Genomic DNA, 22,377 nt, shown 5'->3' on the forward strand with positions numbered 1-22,377 from the left:
GGAAGGCCCTTGCAAAGGCTGACTGGTCAAAGTTCTGTTGCTATATTTGGTTGTTAAACTGGTACTAATACGGTGTAACCAAAATCTAGTTAGAATTAACAGGTCTAGAAATGATAAATAATGAATTAATGCTATCACATAATCTGCTGCAATATGCAGCATATTTAGCATTTTATTCCCACATAACTTGTCTCTCCCGTCCGAATAATTCCAGTGGCCCTGAGTATTCACCATTTCCAGATTGTTGCTTTCAGCCTGGTATTCGAGAAAAAAAAGAGAACATTTACATATTGTCAATTAAGTTGAAATCTTGTATTTTCCTGGAAACATAGGCAAGATTGATACTCAGCAGTTTAAGTGAAAGTATTATCACTCTGTTTTAATATGTGACGTGTCGTTTTTAACATTGATAATGCTTTTAAGATATGTTTTTCTTTTTTAATAACTTACGGGTCATGAACACACAAATGTCTTTGACTGAAATATTGACTGATTGATTAGCAGGATGCCTGATAAACGAGTAAATAAGCAAGCGAGTGGATGAATTGGAGAGTGTTTGAGAGTGATTGGGTGACCAGGTATGGGAATGAGTTCCTTGGGGCTTCCATTGAGTGGATCAGCCTGTAAGAGGGCACAAGAAACCAGGTGAGGGTGTGAGTGTGCCAATAACTGAGGTAAACAGTGAGTGAATGCTAACAAGGGGCTACAGCAAAAGTGCAGATGAGTTATTAGACGAAATAATGGAGTTTGAATAAAAGAGTGAGCATATATCTCTGAGTACATGAGTGAGTGAATTTGCTTGGAAATGCACCATTTGCCCACTCTTTTTTAAAGATTGCCTCAGGGGAGAACCCGCTAATCCCCCTTTATAGCAGTCAGGCTGGCTGGCTCACCACATGTCACTTATCCCAAACTTTTATGCCCCACCACTTTCAAATGTCATCAGCCATCTGGAACTACCAGCCATTTATATCAATCCAATTGGTTTTATCTGTCACGGCTTCCATTGCAGTTGGGTTGAAATTAGCCCTTGGCCTCAGTGATTGCACCTTGGCCTCAGTCTACCAAGACTATTGACTATCACTAGTGCAGTACTTTTTCTTAGTACTATTTTTGCTTCAAACTTAAAAAAATCACATCTCTAATCCCCTTTATTGGACATTTTTATTTTTTTTGTAATTTTGTTAATTACATTTTACTGTATTTTCGTGTTTGGTTTGGTCTTTTTATTGTTTGGCATTTTAACCTTATTTCTCTTTGGTAGTGAATAAATACTTTACACCTTGCCCTAAGTTAGGCCTGTCTCCTCTGTGCCATAGCTACGAAGGGTTAATTTAGTGACTTTGATAGTTCACCCTGACAAGAGTTGTGATTATTCCCTGAGTTTGCCAATCACCCACCCTAAATAGCAATCCAGTTTCTTATAATCACCCACCAAGAAGGTCACACTTTGGAACCTATTTTTTCAAACATTAAAGAGCTGCATGTTTCTTCTCCAATTCCTTTAATACGGACTAACCATTTTGCCTTACCCATTTGCATTTTAAAATGTGCTTTTTCAGTTGGCCTCTAATTAAATCCCAACCGCTGTAGGTGCTTGGTCCACACACAATGTATATCTGTATTTATATATTGGTATTCATATAATGCAAACTTAGCCAGGAAGCAATGGAACATTTTATATTAAGAGGGGGAGGTTTTGGGAGATGATCTTACATTGTGTACATTAAGCAGACATTACACAAACACATTTCACACATTACATTTTTAGGTACACAGGGCCCGATTCACAGAACTAACTTAAGACAAAATCCTAAACTTACTACTTTTGGTATTCAGAGAAAGCACTTACTGCTTTTGGTATTCACAGAATGCCAGAGGCGGAGCTTCCGGCCCATAGGTAGAGATTTCGGCCTTGGCCTTGGCTAAACCGGTTTCTGGAATTTCAGCTGTCTTCAGCCAGTCCTGCTTGAATCCAGTGGCAAAGTGAGCAAGGGCCATGTCTGAACTGGGGTGGCAGAGTGGGCTAAAGAACGGTGATGGATTAAACCCAGATCTGTTGACTGGGTGTGAGTGTTTGATTGGTACAGATGCTCTGTCCATCACCACCCCCTTTTGTACCGCTTTGTTCGCCATAAGTTGGCAGGGTATGCTCAGACGTGAGTCCCTTGCTCACTTTGCCACTGGATTCAAGCAAGCCTGGCTGAAGACGGCTGTAATGCCAGAAACCGGTCCTAGGAAGCTTGTGTCCGGTCCAGGGAAGGCATGGCTTGGCAGTTCAGGCTGGACTGTTCCCATGAGGCACAGGGTCAGACTGATTTGCATATGGCCATGTCTGAACTGGGGTGGCAGAGTGGGCTAAAGAACAGTGATGGATTAAACCCAGATCTGTTGACTGGGTGTGAGTGTTTGATTGGTTCAGATACTCCGTCCATCACCACTCCCTTTTGTACCGCTTTGTTTGCCATAAGTTGGCAGGGTATGCTCAGACGTGAGTCCCTTGCTTACTTTGCCACTGGATTCAAGCACGCCTGGCTGAAGACGGCTGTAATGCCAGAAACCAGTCCTAGGAAGCTTGTTTCCGGTCCACGGAAGGCATGGCTTGGCAGTTCGGGCTGGACTGTTCCCATGAGGCACAGAGTCAGACTGATTTGCATATGGCCATGTCTGAACTGGGGTGACAGAGTGGGCTAAAGAACAGTGATGGATTAGACCCAGATCTGTTGACTGGGTGTGAGTGTTTGATTGGTTCAGATGCACCGTCCATCACCACCCCCTTTTGTACCAAGTTTTAATTACACAGTATCAGACTGATCATTAAATGAGCTCCCCTGACACACAATTTGCCTGTGTGTCTCTATCAGCGCTTCCGGTACACGTTGATCAATATTTCATTTTCTAGTAGTGGGTATCTTGTGTCGACAGTGACAATCCGTCCGCAGCTCACACAGGTCAACAGGGCCATTAAAGACTTGAGTAAAAATGTACATCCATTTACAAAAGCATTAAAACTAATTAAAAATAAACGGGTTCCGAGTGGTCTCACAGTGATGTCTAGAACGGAAATCCCGCCGTTTAACACCGCAATAAACATGTTTGTGAAACTGTGTCTGATTTAACAGCCGAATGCCCCCTTCTCTGAAAGATTCTGTCCCCATAATATGAAAAAATTTTCACGCTGCCATTTCGGGCTTTGCGCTTCCTTTTCCGGCACAGGCGCCTGACTTCCGGGTTGCGTTGTCCGGCTCCGAACGGAGGGGTGGACTCTCGCCTCCAGGAACACAGAATGCGGGGTGGGTTCCCGCTCAATCACAATGCGGGGTGGGCTCCCGCTCACAGAGGCACAAACTGCGAGGTGGGCGTGCTTGTGATTGCGCACTACTTTAAAACAAGCATTTGCAATGCAAAATGACTTACATTTATGTGAGACGTGACGTATTGCTTAAGAAATTGGAGTGCAAGCTTTTAAGAAGGCACGAACAGGAGTGGAGGGGGTGATGGGGTCGAGAAGTGACAAACTGCGCAAGGGGGCGGGGGACACAGAGCAGGAAAAAGTGTTGGAGCAAAGGGGCCGATAGTCAGAGAAGGATACAAATGACAAGATGGCCATCAGGAGGAGGGAAGAACAAGCCAAAAACCAGTCAGAGGGCAGCATTTAGGATGTAAGCCAATCATAAAGATGGGCGGGGAGTGCGCAGAACTTCCAGAAACCTTCCATACTGTAGTATATACTGCATAACTCAACGACACAGCACAAGCGCTGCTTAGGCGAGACCTAAAAAGGGGTGGTTGGGGAAAACCTTGAACTGTTCATGGTATAACAGGGTCCCTTGGGTACCCCCACGGGCACCAACCAGAGACCTCAGGGTGTAGGGGGCCTGCTGTAGACCCCCAAAGTCAGATTCTGACAGCCATTTAATGTTCAGCAGACCGAATTGGAGCGGCTGTCCAATTCGGTCATCGTAATTGCTCGATCAGATACCGAGTCCATAGAGCTGTACAAATCGGCACCGGAAGACTCGGGCTGTCCGAATGCTTTTTGGAACCGATACGAACAGCCCGAACAGTTTCCTTACATTGTAATTCTGAGATTCCAAATCCCATTTGAAGCCATCACGAACGACATCATAATCGGCCCCTTAGTTGCACAGAGAAAATAAACAAGTAATTTATCTTTAATACAATGGACTGTTCTGCACAGCCATAAAGACAGATCTAGCAACAATGATTCACTGTATAACCTTGTAATGTTTCAAAACATATCCCATGGACCAAGGAAGCTGGAGAATATGGTACTTTACACGTACAGAGAAAGATTGTGACTGCAACTGAATTTCAATGATTTTTTAAAAAGAAATGGAAAACAATGTTCATGCACATTTAAACGTGCACTTTCAATAATGTGGCCTATTGCAGCCTAATTATGCCAAGTAAACCAAACTTACGTTAAACATAACATTTCTAAAGAAAATTCTTTTTTGTCATGAGTATATGCAGTTTTAGTACATTTATTCAATTTGAACCAGCTAGCATCTTAGCTGCATACACAGTTAACACATACATGTCAAAATGCTGTTCGCTTCTGTATTGGCTGCTAAGTAACTAATGCATTTGAACTGAAAATAAAGAAAGGCACTTCATGAGTGAGAATGAATAATAAGTGCTACCACTTTTCTTAAGATGAATATAATAAGGACAATTATTTACCAGATAATTTTCCCTGCGGCCTCTTCTTTATGCCATATGGATCTCAGGGTAATGACATTAGCTTCTAATAAAAATGAATTTTACTTTTCCAAATGTAGCTCTGATGAAAAAGTATTCTGACTAGTTCACACTGTCAAAGTGCTTCTTTTCAAAGGTATGCATTTTTAGCATTCCATTGTAATGCCCAGGGTGGATTTGCTAGAGCGACAAGAGACTGTTCTCTGTTAGAGAACAAGTTTAAAATGAAATGGCTTTCGCTATATGCAATTGGAGAACAGATTCTCAATGTGATTTGACATTTAAATTCCTTCCACTGTTTCCCTATATAGGTCTTAGCTACATTATTTGATTTAATCATTTTTGTGCTGCACTGCTTTAGAATATACAGGCAGACTTATAATTATTAGTGTTTGAAATACTAAGCAAATGGCTAGATTACATTTGGGTCTCAAGGCATGATTCTGTTTGGAGAGTAAAAATTGAAGCCATATGCCAGATTAACAGTTGTAGTATTTGCTCCATTTCTTTTGTTTCTGTTCTATAGGGGGTCAATAGGATGGCGTACGGACTGGAGTCCTTCCACCTTCCTTGTGGAAACCGGGACTATACACCATGCATGTGGTGATCCCGCACACCCGATCAGGATGCGACCGCCACCATAATGGTCGTATCTTGATTTTTAACATTGTGGAGGGTGCTGCTGACAGCAGCACATGCCGCAATGTGAAAACGCATTGATGTGCATTTCACAACACTACGTGGTAGGCACCCCACAGTGCCTGCCATGTAGTGCATGGAGTGCATGTAGTCAACGCCGTCTCTGTGTCTTGCTTCAACACCCTCCGCATGCTCCGCAGGATCTTCAAATGGATCCCTTCCGACACGAGGAAAACCGTCACCCAGGCCCTCATCACCAGCAGACTCGACTTCGGGAACGCCCTCTACTCAGGAACAACAACCAAGCTCCTGAGACGACTCCAACGAATCCAGAACGCCTCGGCACGACTGATCCTTGACATCCCGAAAGCAGTGTATATGGACAAGAGCTAGTTATGATAATGTGAACGTGATGAAGAAATTATCAAATGTAAGTTATAACTGTAACTTTAAAAAAATATATTTGTGTGTACTTTAAGTTTAGTTTGTATATAAAGAAGAAATAAAGTTATAGTAATTTAAAGGTGTTGCATAACGTAGGAATTTAAAGTATAACTGTAACTTTAGGATTTCTATTGTGGCATTCAAGTTTGGTTTGTACCGAAAGAATACATACATTTTTCATAACTATAACTAAGTTTTAACATTTGATATCTATACTACTATTATAAGGGAAGAACTTTGAACCTTTGAGGCGGGTAAACTCGGGAACCACAGCGCCAATCCACAAACCCGATACATCGTTGTAATCGTCAGGGTGTGCAGATGGACATAGGCTATATAAACTTAATAAATATATGTTATTTAAAAAATTTACCGAAAGAAAAGTAGTCCCTTGGAAGAAGCGCCGGCCGCGACGTGCGTGCTGATGTGAGGAGCGCGGGGAGGAGTGGTATCCAGGAGCGCGAGGAGGACCGCCGGACATGGCGCGGGGATGAGTGGCGTACAGGCGGTGAGGAGCGGCGGACAGGCGGTGAGGAGCGGCGGACAGGTGGTGAGGAGCGGTGGACAGGTGGGGAGGAGCGGTGAGCGGCGGATGAGGTAGGTTTTAGTTAGGAGCGGTGAGCGGCGGAAAAATGAAGCAAAAATGACAATCATGAGCAAGAGGAAGCAAATGGAGCATTACAAAAGTGAGCCAAAAGGTGCATTACAGGAGGAAAAAGTTACGTGTGCAGGTTACAAAAGCGTAGAAAGTAAACATAGAGGTATAGGAGGAAAAAGTGACGTGTGCAGGTAGCAAGAGGAAGCAATCGGAGCATTACAAAAGTGAGCCAAACGGTGCATTACAGGAGGAAAAAGTTACGTGTGCAGGTTACAAAAGCGTAGAAAGTAAGCATAGAGGTATAGGAGGAAAAAGTGACGTGTGCAGGTAGCAAGAGGAAGCAAACGGAGCATTACAAAAGTGAGCCAAACGGTGCATTACAGGAGAAAAAAGTTACGTGTGCAGGTTACAAAAGCGTAGAAAGTAAACATAGAGGTATAGGAGGAAAAAGTGACGTGTGCAGGTAGCAAGAGGAAGCAAACGGAGCATTACAAAAATGAGCCAAACGGTGCATTACAGGAGGAAAAAGTTATGTGTTCAGGTTACAAAAGCGTAGAACGTAAACATAGAGGTATAGGAGGGAAAAGTGACGTGTGCAGGTAGCAAGAGGAAGCAAACGGAGCATTACAAAAGTGAGCCAAATGGTGCATTACAGGAGGAAAAAGTTATGTGTGCAGTTTACAAAAGCGTAGAAAGTAAACATGGAGGTATAGGAGGAAAAAGTGACGTGAGCAGGTAGCAAGAGGAAGCAAACGGAGCATTACAAAAGTGAGCCAAGCGGTGCATTACCGGAGGAAAAAGTTGCGTGTGCAGGTTACAAAAGCGTAGAAAGTAAACATAGAGGTATAGGATGAAAAAGTGACGTGTGCAGGTTACAAAAGCGTACAAAGTAAACATAGAAGTATAATACTGCAATATATGGAGGAAGGCTCCGTGGGACCCACGGACAACGTCAGGGCGGGCCGGGGCCCTGAAGTCTAATTGCTCCCGGACAACGTCAGGACGGGCTGCTAGTATAGATATATATGTCAGAATATACATATCTCATAAATTCATGTTTGTTTTTTTGTTTTGCATTGTTATTTATATCTTTATATTTTATTATATTTTTGTTTTACATGTTTATTGAGTTGCGATTTTTAATAATTTTGTATATTAATTAATTTACAATATTTTGATACAATTTCATTTTACATCTATTTATTAAAGTGGTAAATCAGACTTACTTGATAATCCTATCAGTGACCCAAAAGTGTAAAGCCAGCAATCTAGAAATGTTTAAAATGTATTAGCACAGTGCTGATGGATTTTTAACATTCCTAGAGTGATGGCTTCATTCCTCCTTTTTTGGTCCTTGAGAGGTGTTAAGATACAGCACTGCACCCATGGCCGTCCCCATCACAGATAAGTGGTAGTAGTCACAGTTTGAAAAATGTTGTGTTTGGGATCTATCTATCTATCTATCTATCTATCTATCTATCTATCTATCTATCTATCTATCTATCTATCTATCTATCTATCTATCTATCTATCTATTTATCTATCTATCTATTATCTATCTATCTATCTATCTATCTATCTATCTATCTATCTATCTATCTATCTATCTTTCAATCTATCTATGTTGTGTCATCAGTGACTTCACTGACCATGTCATGCATGATGTAATACATGACGTCATCAGCAGTGCATTGCGGGGGTGCGAGTTATAGTTAGCTGAACTAACTATAACGGACACATTTTCTCTGGTCTTGTACGAGTGAAATGTCCAACTAACTATAACGTCCCTGTAACCTATGGTTCTTTCAGTGAATTTCTAGGGTTTTTTAAATGATAATTTCTAACTATAAAGTGCCTGAAACCTATGTTTTTTTCTGTAAATTTCAAAGGTTTTTTAAATGCCAATTTCTAGCTATAATGTCGTTGAAACCTGTGTTTTTTTCAGTGAATTTAAATGTTTTTTAATTGCTAATTTCTAGCTATAACGTCCCTATTGAATCCGGAGGTTCAGTGGGGGCCAACTAGCCCACCAGGTACCTCCTGTAAGCACCACAGAGCTGCATTGCGGAGAGGTGTTCCAAGTTCACCCCCTTTTTACACCACGCTGCAAATGCGGCTTGTGGCGCACTGCTGCTCTTAGGATGAAGTCCACTTGTATCCTGATATAAAATTAGTATCACGTAATTAATAAATTACATCACAACTGCCTTGAAATAAACTAAAGATAATTACAACTGTCAAATCGGAAACAACATCTCTCCAATAATAAGACTATAACATCCAACCGCACTGTTGAAATACAATGTAGGATTAATACCTCAGGAAAAAAGCCAATGCTATTAGAACATGCATGAAATCATAAAACACCATAATTGTTCTGTACAATTGAAATCTCAACCTACAGAAATAAAATAAATACATCACAAATCCCCCCTTCGATGAAAATGGACCACATATGTTCCCTAATTTTAAGAGAAAATATCACAACACTTTAGCATTTACAAAATAAAAAATAGTTCTGCAATAATAAAAACGTTTTATGCAATGGAAAAAAACTATTCTGGGGACCTCCAAACATATAAACTGTCGGTGTGGAAAAGCATTGTTCAGCAACGAAATGAGACCATGAAAAAATAATAATTATAAAAATGGTATATTTAGGCTGTGTGTTGTGAATAATTAATTTTATTAAATTGAAGATGCAGTTGCAGAAGATGACCTTCCTTAAAAATTCATGTTGAGAGAATGTGTTATGATCATTACAACACACGCCAGGGCTGGCACCCTGTGGATAAAATGTTAGTTCTTAAGTTTATGAAAGCCTTTGCTTTACATATAATAGGTCTAACAGCACACAATATGATTTGGATGTACTTGCAGAGTCTATACAGCTTAACTGAATATTATGAATAAAAACAACTGTGTAACACGGATTGTACTTTTGGTTTCATGTTCTGACAATAACTTGTTCCTTAATACTGCAGTTGAATACGAGTTTTGAGGTGTCCTTTCATGTTCTCTTTCTTACTCAGAATTCGAAATCCAATCACTTGCTTTATTGTGTGGACGTAGTCACGCCAGAATTGTGGAATGCAATGGTAGTGAGCCATAGCTCACTATCAAAGTATAAAAAGCAATTCAGCCCTAACCTGAACACAATGACCATGGTCAGGTATAAGAGTGGAGGAGAGTGTATAAAATGTACTGAGATAAAATTCTGAGAAAGTTGTCTTTGGACTTTAGGTGACTGGAACTCGGGAATGACCCCTTTGAACTTTAGGCCACTGTGTAAAACACTTTGGATTTAGTACAATGAGGAAAGAGCTTGGTAGATCATGATTAACATAGATAAACACAGGTCTTTTAATTAGGGCACAGGACCTTATGTCAAGATGGAAAAGTCTCCTTGAATGACTGGGAAAATCTCCCTGAGAATAACTTCAGCTTCTCCTTGCAATACAGGGCGATATTTACCTCTGAGCTTATGTCACTAGGGAAAACAGTACAAGTGGGAAATAGAGCAGCACTCTAACAGATTAGGCATCCTTTACCTTTCTTGTTTTGAGGTGCAATGAAGCCTGGAAAGGATTTGATTCTAAAATGCGCATTCATAGAATCAGAAGTGCATCAATCAATCAATCAGAATTTGTAAAGTGCGCTACTCACCTGCGAGGGTCTCAAGGTGGTGGGGGGGTGCAGCTCCGGGTCAGTCGAAAAGCCAGGTCTTGAGGCTCTTTCTGAAGGTGTGCAGAGTAGGGGAGCATCTGATATTGACTGGGAGCTCATTAAAGGGCTTTGCTGCGATGTAGGAGAAGGCTCTTCTGCCTGCTCACATTCTGCAGATGTGTGGGTTTACTGCCAGGGCGAGGTCGGCGGAGCGGAGGTTCCTTTTCGGTACGTGGAAGGTGACCTCCTCGTTGCGGTATTTTGATCCAATGTGGTGGAGGGATTTGTAGGTCTGGGTGAGTAGTTTGAAGGTTACTCTCTTCTCGACTGGGAGCCAGTGGAGGTCTCGTAGGTGCTGGGTCATGTGCTCATTTCGAGGGGTTCCGAGGACGAGTCTGGCTGAAGTGTTTTGGATGATTTGGAGCCTGTGAATCATGGTTCGGTTGATTCCGGCATAGAGGGCGTTGCCTTAGGCAAGTCTACTGGTTTCATGTGCGTGTGTGACAGTTTCCTGCATTCGGGGGGGATCTACTTGAAGGTCTTGGGGAGTATGCGGAGGGAGTTGAAGCAGATGGAGGCGACAGTGTTGATCTAGCGGGTCAAGCAGATGGAGGAGTCTAGGATGATGCTAAGGTTACGGGCATGGTCTGATGGCATGGGTGGGTTTCCAAGGGCGGGAGGCCACCAGGTGTTGTCCCATGCAGTGGAGGAGGGTCCAAGGATGAGGACCTCTGTCTTCTTTGAGTTGAGCTTCAGGCAGTTGTTGTTCATCTAGGCTGTGACCTCCTTCAATCCTTCCTGGAAGCAGAGTCTGGTGTCTTCGGCGTTGTTCGTGAGGGAGAGTATTAACTTGATGTTGTTGGCATAGGATACTCTGCTGTACATCACTTTACTGAAATTTCGAGAGAAAGAAACAAAATCATTTTATTGGGAGTGCTTTAGGATAACCACAATGGCAAACGGATTTTTCATTAAAATACCCTGCATGAGCCATAGAAAAGAAAGAAGGTTAATGTTGTTAAAGAATACAATACTCCCTGCTTGCTGCAAGAAAAGTGAAAAGAGTTGTCTCCATCTCGGACTTGAATTTCAGTCTGCGGTGCCCTTCACCAGAGCTGGGAACAGTAATTTCTTCCCTTAGGACCACAGGATTATATGGAAACATTTCCATCAGAGGAGCATTTCTATTGGAGGAACTTACTCCAAGAAGCATGGGTGCTCTGTAGTGGAACACTGCATCCCTGTTGGACAGTGTTTCCACACCTAGGAAGAACTTGACCTAAAGATTCAAAGTGCTGAAGGGACCAAGCATAGCATGCTTAATTCTGCTGCCCTGAGGCAAGAACCTGCCCTCATAAGGCTGCATGGCTTTTAGAAATGATTGTGTGATGCGACTCCCTAACAACTACTTAGTTAAAAACCCAAAAATGTAACAACTATTTTTCACACCAACTATGCCTTTACCACGATTGCCTTTACCCCATTATTGTATCTATTTTATAGGTAAGTACAAACCTATATATATATATATATATATATATATATATATATATATATATATATATATATATATATATATATATATATATATATATATATATATATATAGTCATGTGATCAAGGCTCGTTCCAAGCCGAAACGCGTAATGGCGACACCTTAAAACACCAAATCTGAAGCACTTATCCGGAGGTCTGTGTCCGTGTGTGGGGAGTATCCTGGAGGCAAAAGATTCCTTTGAGATATATATAATATATATATATATATATATATATATATATATATATATATATATATATATATATATATATATATATATATATATATATATATTATTTATGCCCAAATAAACAACCTTTGAAGTACCTGATGGTGTGGCTCGTCATCCTTAACCGAAACGAAAGGATTCTGTGGATATATATATATATATATATATATATATATATATATATATATATATATATATATATATATATATATATATATATATATATATATATATATTACCTACTGGCGATAGCCAGTAGGTATATATAGTTAGGATTATTTCTCTATGGAACTTTTGAAAATTCTATGTCTAATAACTTTGGCGTTTGTGGACGGAATCGGCTGAAATTTTCAGGAAAATGGCACATTTTGTTTCTGAGCAGCCCCTGAAAATTGGGGGGGGTTCGTCAAGGGGGGGCCGTGAAAAAAGGGGGGTCCCAAAACGCGTTTTTCCCATGTTAATTTCCATAGGGCGTTTGGCCTCACTTTTAGCTCGAACGGCTGAATGGATTTGCACGAAACTTGGCAAAACTGTAGGGACTGTTAGCCCGATGTGCCTTTGCTGGGTCTCAATATATGTGCTCCAGTGGATTTTGAGAAATTAACGTTTTAAAAAATGTATATATCTGTGACAGCGTCCCAGATAGCGCTCCAGATCGCGTACTTTTCGCGTCACGGAGCTTTGCGAAGCGATGCTGATTGGCTCTCCGGTGTCTCTCAACATTCTAAACAGTCCGGTGCGGCTGCCATCTTGTCTCTCGGTAGGATCGAGAGACAAGAAGAGGTGAAAAACGAAGGGGGAATTTAATGAAAGGGGGCAAGGTAGACCCCTCTTGACCCCCTAGGAATGATGTTGGGGTTATTAAAGGGTCCCGTGGGGAAAATAAAAAAAATTGATTTTTCACGGTAGAAGCGCTTCTCGGTTCGCGAACCGGGTCGCAAACTAACGGCTGAATGGATTTGCACGAAACTTGGCAAAATTATAGGGACTGTTAGCCCGATGTGCCTTTGCTGGGTCTCAATATATGTGCTCCAGTGGATTTTGAGAAATTAACGTTTAAAAAACAGATATATCTGTGACAGCATCCCAGATAGCGCTCCAGATCGCCTACTTTTCGCGTAACGGAGCTTTGCGTAGCGAAGCTGATTGGCTGTCCGGTGTCTGTCAACATTCTAAACAGTCCGGTGCGGCCGCCATCTTGTCTGCCGGTAGGATCGAGAGACAAGAGGAGGAGAAAAACGAAGGGGGAATTTAATGAAAGGGGGCTAGGTAGACCCCTCTTGACCCCCTAGGAATGATGTTGGGGTTATTAAAGGGTCCCGTGGGGCAAATAATAAAAATTAGATTTTTCGCGGTAGAAGCGCTTCTCGGTTCGCGAACCGGGTCGCAAACTGGTAGCGAAACGTGAATTCGCCATTTTGTGTTTCGATTTCATTAAATTACTAGGTATAAGGGGGTACGGGAGACGTATCCTGACCCCTTTTGTTTTCTGAGGGTGGCTGAGGAGGCTCATATATGTTGATACATGTCTTCCAGCGGCTGTGCGTGAGCGTTTTTTTTTTGCTGCGTGACGTCTGTTAACGTTCGATTCGATGGAAATCAGGAAGTGTTGACCGCCATTTTGTCACTGCGAGTAAATATTTTATTTGTTATAAATAAATCATTATTGATAAACATTGTCTGCGCCATCTTGCCTTTTTTGCAATGCCACACTTTTGTCGAGCACAGCAGCCATTTTAGATGCCTTGACCAGACCCACTGTCTGCACCCTCGCAAGCATCTCCCCCACGCACTGGTCACTCCCGCTCTCTTTCTCATGTATGGGCTAGAAACCTCCTCCCATCTGCGCTGTTCTTCTCTGAGAATCACACCCTGTGCCCGCCCGACACCTGCCTTTCACCCTATTCACTACTGCACCCTCTGACACTCCTCTTCCTCTGTGTCCGATTGTCCAGGCCCGTCCCAGGCTATCACCTAGCCCTGCAGATGTAGTTTATGGCCTCAACTGTAAAGAATCACCCCTCTTCAAAGAAGTTACAGTAGATCAAGGCCCCCACCCGATGAGATCCGTCACACTACACGCGTTCCTGCAATCTGATAACCATCCTGTATTGTGATTGGAGAGGGGATTCTCACTGTGAGGGTGTGTGGGACCGAGCCTGAAGCGGAAGATTCCAGGGATGCCTTTTTGTACATCAAAGTCTTCACAATTATGTGTCACATTAAAAATATATAGCACTCACAAAAAAGTAGAAGGAAAATAACACTTTAATAACTTATAAATATATACATCGCAACAAAAACAGTAAACACCTTAAAACATTTTTTATTAAAACAGAAGCAACAATGGTCAGTAGCGGTCTGTTGTGCGAATAGTCCCAAGGCAGTGCTGTGTAGGACATTCTGAATGGAAATTAACCAGAACTATAACCATCTACTTCCAATAATATAACTTTTATGCCCAAATTACGCAAAGATTTAGCTAATCTGCTAAAGGGGGGAGTCGCCATTTCTTTACAATAATCAATAATGGAAAATCAACATCAATAGGGTTGTTCGTATTCCCGATGCAGCACTATAGTGCAACATACACAGCACCTGGGGTGCCAAGAGTGAACAGGTCCTAGCTGCTTAACCAATGACTGACAAATGCTATATTAAACAATTACTATGTATAATACTTGCGTTCACAATAGTTTTACTTTACAAAACAGATCAAAAGATGTCCCCTGTAAGTAAACCCATATTAGCTGTTTCAGTTATTGAACATCCTAAGGTTTTATGACATGGGGAACAGTAGTGATATCCTGGGCGGGTGATGGAACTGGGTTTGTTAATGGAAAAACATCTACAGAGAAAACTATTGGTAAATTATACTTCTCCGGAAATTAAAAACTCACAAATGTTTCATTTGTGTAATCATTTTATGAACATGTACATTAAAAAACTAAAAGAAATGCCAAGAACGTCCCATGTGAAAGTGAATTTTATCTGGCAATTTTTTTCTTTTCCTTCTCATGAAAAGAAAGTTAAAGACAGGTTCGTTACCTGCCTCATCTGCAAAAAAAAAACTCTCGAGAGGGACCGAAAAAAAATATAGCTATGGTAATCATACCATGCATCGGCACATGGAGAGGTGGCACCCTCTTAATTATTCTAAAGCACAACTTCGAGATTTGGGGGATAACCCCCGACCGGCAAAAACATCCACCAATGACTTAGCAATAAGTGAGTCAGAGGCAAGGGAAACGGTCCCAAATCTGCATAAGAACTTTGGGCAGATGAGATTGACTTGTCTAGCATGTGGAAAATTAATTTCATGCGGAGAGATCAGTATTACTTCAATAAATACAGTAATCAATGATGCATTAGAACTTAATATCAATTCATTTTCCGAACGTGTAATCAGTACCTGTCCCATGTCAATTCATTGTTCGAACTTATAATCAATACCCATCCCGGATCAATTCATTGTCCGAACATATAATCAGTAAAAAGTGCGACAAGTGCAACAAAATCATATCGATAATTCATTGTGAGCAAGTACCAAAAGTGTCGACAATCCCACCTTCAATAATACAGTAATCAATGATGCATTAGAACTTAATATCAATTCATTGTCCGAATGTGTAATCAGTACAAGTCCCATGTCAATTTATTGTTCGAACGTATAATCAATACCCATCCCGGATCAATTCATTGTCCGAACATATAATCAGTCTTATCCCATATCAATTCATGTGCTAAAAACTGCATACATATCTCATGATATCAAGGCTGAGCAATCAGGGCACAATAGTTTCATTTGTACCGGCGCCATTTTGGGTGAGGTCAGGAAATCCTTCATCCATACACTTATACATCGACTCATTCTTCAATATGTAAGACATATTTTAACTTTACAGAAACAGACAGCCACTGGATGATGTCATCAGTGATGTCACTGACCATGTCATGAATGATGTAATATGTGACATCATCAGCAGTGGATTGCGGGTGCGCGATATATAGTTAGCGCAACTAACTATATATGCGAATTTCAATGGTTTTATGCGAGTAAAATAAGGTTTTGTAAATGCTAATCCCTAACTATATATGGTCTATAACCTATGGTTTTTTCAGTGAATATATATATATATATCGCCAGTAGGTAGTTATAGTTAAGATTATTTTCAAAATCTCAACATTCTATTGTGAATAACTTTGGCGCCGGTTGAGGAATATGCCTGAAAATTTCCTCAAATTTGCCTCGCGGCGCCCCGGTCCTTCCCTGAAAGTTTGGGCTGAGATAAAAGGGGGGTCCCAAAATGTGTTTTCCCCATGTTAATTTACATAGGGCGGTCGACCTCACTTTTAGCCCGAACGGCTGAATGGATTTCTATCAAACTTGGCAAAATTGTAGGGACTGGTACCCCAATGCGCCTTTGCTATGTCTCAATATATATGCCCCAGTGGTTTTTCCGAAAATTAACTTTGAAAAAATGTATATTGGGCTACATTGGGCTATATATATGTTAGAGCCCAAATGTAGCCCAATGTAGCCCAATGTAGCCCAATGTAGCCCAAAGATGGCCACCAGAGACAAAAAAACAAATGTAGCCCAAATATCAGCCAGATGCAGCCCAACTATAGCCCAATGACAGAATGTCCCAGAGTGTTCTAAAGAACAACTAGAACGCTAACAGTCTTACTTATGACAAAAGTATGGCACACCTGAAGTCATCTTGATTGGAATAAAGTGGTAAAACTTAATACATTTAATTTGAAAAGGAACAAAATGAGGGGTTTCATTTTGCCATAGAAATTTTATATATATATATATATATATATTTTTTTTTTCCACTGAAAAAACCATAGGTTTCACACCAGTTATAGTTAGGAATTAGCATTTAAAAAACCTATTAAATTCACTGAAAAAACCAGAGGTTTCACACCAGTTATAGTTAGCTGGAAATTTTACTGACATAAAACCATTGAAATCCCCACGTTATAGTTAGTCGGATTCACTATAACTTGCGCATGCAATGCACTGCTGATGACATCACATATTACATCACTCATGACATGGTCAGTGACATCACTCATGACATCCTGTGAATGTGTGTCTTTCTGAAAAATAAATATGTTTTATATATGTATATGTAAAGGTCGATGGAAGAATAAATGTTTAAATTATTGTCTTAATTAATGTTTTTTAAAAAAAAATTGATTGGTTAACTGGCTTATTAAGTGTATCTTAGTGAATACATATATTGGCGAGTAATATTTAAATATTTAAATATTTAAATATATGTATCAGTCTTTCACTTTGTTGAAGTTGAATGTGGTAGGAAGTAAACATGGAGGATAAGAATAAGTGAGGGAAGCAAAGTAAGGAAACAGGGGTGAGGTAGGGTGAAAAAAAAGTGAAAATAAAACAAAAGATGATAACAAAATACATTTTTTAAACACACTTACCATATAATTAATGAAATTTGTATCTGTGAAAGATAAAAGAAAAAACACGTTATAATTACTTAAATATATATAATAAAATAGAAGAAACAGTTCATGAGGTTTAAAAATCTACAAAAGTTTACTAAGAAATGATGCAATAGTGAAGGATACAAAAACAGAAAGAAAGTAATGTAGAAAGAGAAAAAAGAAGGAAAAAGAAATAGAAAGAGAACAAATTCCTAAAGGTAAGTAAGATACTAAAAGAATGTAAGATATCAAAACAAAATCAGTAAAGATAATAAAGTAAAAGGAAAAGGAGTGAAAAGGAGAGGAGTCTGAATGAGAAACTATTAATAAAAAAGAGGAATAGAAGATGACTGAGAGTGGGTGAAGTGGAGTCACAGAGTGAAGGGATGAAAGGAATGAGGTTATTATAGAACGATGGATAAAACAGGAGTGAGAGAGTAAGTACATAGAAAAACAAAAGGAAGAACTAAGTGAACTACAGTACAATGAGTGCGAAAGAAAAAAAAAAGGAGAAAAAGAAAGAGAGGGTAAGAAAACTAAAGCAGTGGTACTGAGAGAATATGAAAAAGATAAAAAGTGGTGGAAGGAAGAGAGGAAATGCAAACAGTTCAAATTAGATTGAGAAGTTGTGAATGAAGTGCAGTAAAGAAACAGCGATGAAAAAGAGTGTAAATTAGTAAAGAGAGGTAAATAAGGGTGAAAAAGGAAAATGAGTGTGAGACAATGTGAACACAATATAAATTACACAATGCAAACTACACAATAACTTCTACAATATGTTACATTATTTATTTTTGTTGTTCTCAGAATATATTGAATTTCACTTAAATTAGTGAGTTCAAAGTCTTCATCATATAACAGCGGGAAAAAAAAACACAATCTAAAAGATTGTGTTTAAAAAAAAACATTCAAACATACATCTCATATATGTACACTAATATTTGATTCACTTACTTTTCCGTGAGGCCAAATAGAAGATAGTGAAGGTCCTTTTGGTGGAAAAAAAGTCTGCTGTGCTCTATAACTTCCATTTCATCGACTTCCTATGAAAAAAGATCTAAGAACGTCATACCTTACACTTTCCTCACGGCCAATTTGTGTCAGATATATCAGTATTTTTTACTTTGAGATCCACTTAAAGTATCTACATGAGATAAATAATTTAAAATATTAGATTAACTAACTAACTAACTAACTAACTTTTAGTATCTATTCCCGACTTCAAAGGCCAATTCCCTTTACTAAAACTTTGGTTTTAAAAACACTAGATAAGAATTTGTAGAGTCATAAGGCAAACGTTGTTTATAAGTTAAATGAGAATCATTGCAGTAACTCCATCCTTTTTCAGATTTTAAGTAGCATGTATAATGTCCTGAGGTTGTCGAAGAACCGTCATGATAAATAATAGCTTCAGTTGTAAAGGTTCTTTCTGAAATTGATAACTGAGAAGCCACAAAATTTTTGATAGAAGTTGTCAATTTAGTTCCATCAGGTCTACATCGTTGGAAAACTAAAATGATATACTGCCCATAACTTTGTATAAATAATGTGGACAGCATTGTACAGTTACATTGGGTACACACCATATTATGATCTGCTGCTTTAACTAGATTTTTAAATGACACTGATTTACAGTCAGGTAAAGTCAAATATATAAATCTTTCAGTGTCTATTCTAGTAGTACTTGATGAACTACAATTGTGGCAGTCATGCTGCCATAGATAAGAAAGGCTGAAAAGATTATCTACATCTACACCTTCATCTTCCAAAACATGAAACATATACATTAAAAATTCCTGACAATCCTGCTGAATGTTCTGTGAAAATGTATCTTGACCAGAACACATATCTAAAATATTTCGAATTTCTGTTACACTTTCTATTTCTGCTGTATCACTGCTACATTTCTCAAACACAGAATTCAATATACCACACAATCTTTGATCCCGATTTTCAACAATCTGTTCTTGTAAACTTTTAAGAAAAAAACAACATTAACCACTACATTAGCATAGCAGTTGACACCAGAACTATTTTCAAACTGAAATCCAACAACATTTTCTTCACAATTCTTTTTCTTCCTGTTTTCAATTACAGTTTTCTCTACTTTTTGTCTTTTTGCAACTACCTCACTGGAATTATCCTCATTTCCTCTTTTTCGGCCTACAACACATTTCTGAAACAGAGGATATTGAGGCAAATGTGGAGCATATTCTCTTCTTAACCTATTGTATTCTTTAACACAATCTAGATCTGCACAAATCTTTGTCTCATCACACTCAATCAAGTACAATCCTGATAAAGTTCTGACTTGGGATAATGCCACATATGCCATACCCTCTCTAAACACAGATCTTCCAATGTTCACCAAAGCATTATCTACACTTGAACCTTGAGATTTATGAATTGTTACTGCATATGCCAAACAAACAGGAAACTGTTTTCGGCGAACATATAAGTCTTTTACAAGTAAAAATCTAGCAGAACAACGACTTATTTGTTGTACTTCTTCAATGCCATCAAATTTTATTTTTAAAAATTCAATTCCATCTCTATTTCTGTAATTCACAAAATCAACAACATAACCCATTACTCCATTTACCAGACCTCTTTCAACATTTAAATTCCTTCTCAAAATGATACGACAATTTAAACACACATTCAGAGTCTTTTCAAAACCAGCTGTTTTCGAAATACTTTTCTCTAATGAATCCAATTTAGTTTTCAAATTTTCAGACAAAACAATTGTTGAACCCATATGCTCTATTTTATCTATTGCTTCCAGTTTCACAATCTCTTCATTTTCTAACTCTAACATTTTGTTGTTGAAGATGGAACATTCTTACAGAGTTGGCATCAAACATATCCCAGATTTCTTCTCAGTCATTTTTTTAAAAATATTCTCTGGAAGAATGTTTTCATTTGGATACAAATTTGAAATTAATCGACCATGTAAAGCTTTTTTCCCAAGCTCGCTTACTTTTTCAATTCTTACATCTTGTAGAATATTTTTATAATCTTCATCCTTTGCCTGTCGCATATTTTGAAGCAGTTCAGCATATTTAAAATATAACCATATATTAACGTTTCTAATGCTTCCAAGGGACTTCCTGGTATCTTCATGTGTGAGCATTTTAAACACTGGTTGTCCTTTTACTGGAGTCAACTGCAATAGATCTCCAAAAACAATAATGTGTTTTCCTCCAAATAACACATCATACTCTGTTCTAAGAATTTCTTGCATTCTCAAATGCACAAAAGCAAGCATTAGATTTGAGACCATGCGTACTTCATCAATGATAAGAAGTTTCATTTTCTTCAAGACTCTTGAAACTTCAGAACACGCATCTCCAGATAACTTGTTGTAATGCAATTTATTATCATGCTCAACTGGCAGCCTCAGTAAACGATGTAGAGTAATCCCTTTAATATTATGTGCAGCCAGACCAGTTGGAGCAGTTACAACACAAGACAGCGGTGAATCAGTCCTTTTCTGCAGATAACTTGCAATGGCTTTAATTAGAAAACTTTTTCCTGTCCCCGCTTCTCCACTTACGTACAGTCGGACAGGGTCAAATGATGTACATGAGCCCTCTTTTTTCTCATGTCTGAATCCATGTTCAATCTGCTCTGTGACTTCATCATATATCTTTTTCTGCTCAACGTTTAGTTGCTTTACCAAATCTTCTAAGTTAACTCCATCCTCTTGAGCTTGTTCCATAGCTCTTTCCACCTCATCCATGGCAGTGGCAGCTTCATTTTGGATAATAGGTCCTCCTAGTGGATCCTGACACAATGAAGTAGAACTCTGACTATCTTGAGAACTGTCTCTAGCTATCTCTTCAGCAATTGTAGTTTCTTGCTCCATTTCTTCATTCAACATTTGCAGATAATTTAGAAAAATAGGACATTCTATGGTATCCTTAGTTGCATTAAAAGAGTCTTCATAACAGAGAAAATCTCCAAGTAGTTCCTCTTCTGTACACCATGGCTTAAGGAGTTGCAAAAGAGCTAAATAGTAAAATTCTCTTTTGTCTGGAGCTTCACAACTCAATTTTCGATGATTAATCAAATGGCCTTTTTTCTGCTTCACTAGACATCCTTCATAGCCAATGACTGCATATTTTCCATTATTGATATCTTCTGTGATGTTCCTCTTATAACTGTAGTTTTGCAGAACTTCATACAAACAAGTGTTCTCAAGGTTAGTACTTCTATTTGGATAGTATGTATCCAACATATTTGTCTTCAAAATATCTGTACTGTTTGGTTCTTTCTCCGCCAAATATTCAATTTCTTGTACAGATTTCAAAACTCGGTTTCGTGTTGCAGCAAGACCTAGACTCACCCAAATGATTGTTCTTGATTTGGCATAGAGACTTGCTGATGATAACCGATCAGAACATTCATATGCTCCAATTTCTCGATGCGACAACATCTTCAGACTGAAACTATATAATTTTTTTCTTAGACTCTTTTCATGTGAAATGTCCTCCCACATTTCCTTCAGTTCTGTCTTTTCTTTTTTGGTGATGTAAGATGTCACATATCGAGCCACAGCAATAGAGTTGTCAGCAACGAACTGAATATCCATGTTAGCATTCCACATGGACAAAATCACTGGGTTATAATCGTTGATGTACTTAGATTCTTCATTTCTTTTCAAATTATATGTATTTTTGGGAGATTTCCTCGTCATAGTATGTCGTAGAGATGACATCAAATTATTTACTCTTCCCTTAGAAATCACTGGTCGTGGAAATACAAAACGACATTTCGTGTAGTACTTTTCCTTGTTTTTAAATTTTCGACGACAGTACTTTCCACAACGATGAGATTGAAAACGTAAAACTTGTTGCCTTAAACTGTTTTCTACAGTAGATTTTGGAACAGCACATGTTGAATACTCTTCAATGAAACTCATCACTGTTTCATCTGAATCTGATCCAAATTTGGGTGCATCTTTAATCCACAACAACATATGTATATGAGGAGCACCTCTCGCTTGATATTCCTTCCTCCAAAAGAAATCCAAAACCTCTCCAAGGGGAGGATTTTTTTTGTTGGTAATAAAAG

This window comes from Lissotriton vulgaris, chromosome 12 (genome assembly GCF_964263255.1).
Source record: "Lissotriton vulgaris chromosome 12, aLisVul1.2, whole genome shotgun sequence".
Taxonomy (NCBI): domain Eukaryota; kingdom Metazoa; phylum Chordata; class Amphibia; order Caudata; family Salamandridae; genus Lissotriton; species Lissotriton vulgaris.